Source organism: Cornus florida, unplaced genomic scaffold (genome assembly GCF_030987335.1).
Source record: "Cornus florida cultivar Cherokee Brave unplaced genomic scaffold, ASM3098733v1 CherokeeBrave_3.0.0_Hap2_Chr02, whole genome shotgun sequence".
In the NCBI taxonomy this organism is placed as follows: Eukaryota; Viridiplantae; Streptophyta; class Magnoliopsida; order Cornales; family Cornaceae; genus Cornus; species Cornus florida.
In genome coordinates this window covers 92307061-92310088 of record NW_026775572.1, presented here as the reverse complement: position 1 = coordinate 92310088, position 3028 = coordinate 92307061, and the positions used below count along the sequence as shown (strand labels likewise).

The 3028-nt window shown below is 38.7% G+C and overlaps 1 pseudogene; it reads left to right on the top strand.

Annotated features, from left to right (window-relative positions):
• Positions 1 to 1920: 1920 nt before the first annotated feature.
• LOC132297885 (small nucleolar RNA R71) lies at positions 1921 to 2019 on the top strand (annotated as a pseudogene).
• Positions 2020 to 3028: the final 1009 nt, after the last annotated feature.

The window sequence follows — 3028 nt, the reverse complement described above, 5'->3', positions numbered from 1 at the left end:
AAATGAATTGGGTGTGGGATTAAAGATATTAAACTTCACCTTCATGTAGCCAAATGAGATCTTCATTATCCCCGCCCGACAATTGATGTTGGCATTAGCGGTTGCCAAAGAAAGGATGGCCAAGGATAACGGGAATTTGGCTTTTAGGATTGGGGACCGGTTCCGTGTCAATGACAACGAAATCAACGGGAAAGAAGAATTTGTCAATCTTTATCAAAACATCCTCAATTATACCCATAGGCTTCTTGATAGATCGGTCGGCAAGTTGCAAAATTACCGACGTCGATTTTAATTCACCTAGGCCTAATTTGATATAAATCGAGTATGGAAGAAGGTTAACACTTGCTTCTAAGTCAAGAAGCGCCCGATTAATGATATGATCACCAATGATGGATGAAGTAGTAGGTGAATCGGGGTCCTTAAACTTTGGCAAAGTGTTATGTTGCAAAATTGAGCTTACTTGCTCGGTCAAAATCACTTTTCTTGGTGCTTGGCTCTTGTTCTTCCGCTTTTGGGTGCACAAGTCTTTCAAGAATTTGGCATAAGCTGGAATTTGCTTGATTGCATCTAGAAGTGGAAGATTAAATTTTACTTGCCTAAACATTTCCATAATTTCATTGGTTTTTGCCTTTTGCTTTTCCTTCGAAATGGACCCTTTGAAGGCATCCGGAAATGGAACTTTTGGTTCAAACACTTTTTCAAAATTTCTTTTTGAAGTCTCTTCAACACAAGAAGTTCTTAAATCATTTTGTTTCAAATCATTTTTCAACAAAACCTTTCAAATTCATTTTTTTGCAAATCTTTCTTCAAATCATTTTCAAAATCATTCTTCAAATCATATTTTGAAGTTTTCTCATTCACAAGATCATGTATATGCAATAAAGGAGGAATGGGATGTGAAATGGGACGGGTGACAACTTGAGGTTGCACCGGTTCACTCTCTTCATTGGACATTTCAACTTGATTGTCCACAATCCTACCACTCCGCAAGGTAGTCACCGCATTAACATGTTTAATGGTGTGGCCTTCCGATGAGGAATGGGTTTCCACAACACATTGTTGCTTAGGTGGGGCATTAATAGGCATCTTTCCCTTCTCTCTTGCATTGAGAGTGCCTGCTATTTGCCCTACTTGGGTTTCTAGCTTCGCAATAGATTGAGAGTGAGAATGAAGTAATTGAGTGTTAGCCTCTAAAGTGCCCAAAGCATTCAAAACTTTTTCTTCAAAGGTAGGACTTCTAGTATTTCCTTGGGAATAAGATTGGTTGGGAAAATGAGAATTAGCAAATTGATTCCCTTGTGATTGATAAGGTCTATAACCTTGGGATCCTTGGTTTTGAAGTGGAGGTGGAATGTACTTCCCTTGAAAACCACCTTGGGAAGGGTTTGAGCCCTCTCCTTGGTTTTTCCAAGAGAAATTCGGATCATTCTTCCAACTTAGATTATAGTGAGTACCATAAGGATTGTTCCATTGGTTCACAAAAGCAGCATTGACTTGTTAATTAGGTTCATTTTGCACTTGTCCGTGAGGACAATGAGAAATAGAATGAAGAACACTAGAACAAATCATACATGTTTCATTTGATGCACGATGAGAATGGTTAGGGAAGGAAGATACTTGGTTCGTCGAGTTTTGGTTAATCAAGAATTGATCAACCTTTGAGATAAGGACTTCATTTCGGTGGCTATTTCATTTGAATGGTCGACTTGATATAAGCCAACACTCTTCATACCTTGTGAATTTCTACCATTCTTGGATGATATTGTTCTATGCAAAGAATTTTCACTCATGCTCTCATAAAGACGCCACACGTCATCCTCATGCCTATCAATGTATGAGCCACCCATGGAAGCATCAACCATACCCTTATAATTGTCCGATAAGCTCTCAAAAAAATATTAAACTAATTGCCATTTGGGCATGTCATGATGTGGACACTTCCTAAGCAACTCATTGAAGCGTTCCCATGCCTCATGAAACGTTTCTCCATCCCCATATGTAAATTCTCTAATTGAAGTTCTCATAGCATTGGTTTTTGAAACCGGATAGTACTTCTTCAAGAACTCTTGTTGCATTTCTGCCCAAGAAGTGATTGAAAAAGGCCTAAGATTGTTAAACCAATACTTTGCCTTGTCTTTTAAGGTGAGTGGAAAAAGTTTGAGTCTTAAGACCTTTTCCGGCATGTCCGTATATTTTACGGTGGAACATAATCAGGAGGGGATTGGATCCTCCTCTTTGCTTAGCTAGATGCCTTTTTACTTATGTTTTAAGTGTTCTTGCTGTGGTTACAGCTTGTGTTGACCAAGGGGATGCCCTTGTTGTTTTTTATATTCTCTTATTATATTTATAAAATTTTCCATTTTACCCAGGAAAAAAAAAAAAAAAAAAAACTCATCCAAATGGTTGTAAGGTTCTTCACTTGGAAGTCCATGATAGTTAGGAAGCATTTGAATGGTTTGTGACTTAATTTCAATTGATGTGTTCTAAATGGAGGCAATTGGATGCATGTAGGTGCGTTATACTCATTAGGCACATAGTGGTCTCTTTAGCAAGAGGTGGATTAGCTACTTGAGGTGCAACATGAACACCTTGGTTTTGAATTCCTTGATTGATGATGGGAGGTCGTGGAGCATACATTGGCCTTGGCATTCCAAATGGAACTTGGCCTTGTTGTTGTTGTGGTTGGTGAATGAATGGCCTAGGCATGCCTAATGGTGCTTGAATGTTCTCATGATGCATATTTGGATGAAGGATACCTTGTTGGTCTATGTGACCAAGGTCCTCAACATGATCATCATTATGGCCTTCCATTGATGTAATGGATCGGGTAGAACTAGAACTTCCTCTTCCCCTAGGATTTCTATTTACGGATTCAAGATGCAAATCAAGAGGGACAATAGTTGGTCTTAGTGATCTACGAGCATGCATGCACAATGTGAAAACACATAAGCACAATGAATGAACAAACACTTCAACTTCACAGCAATTTCAATGAAACTTCCTCCACAAACACTTAACCCATACCTCT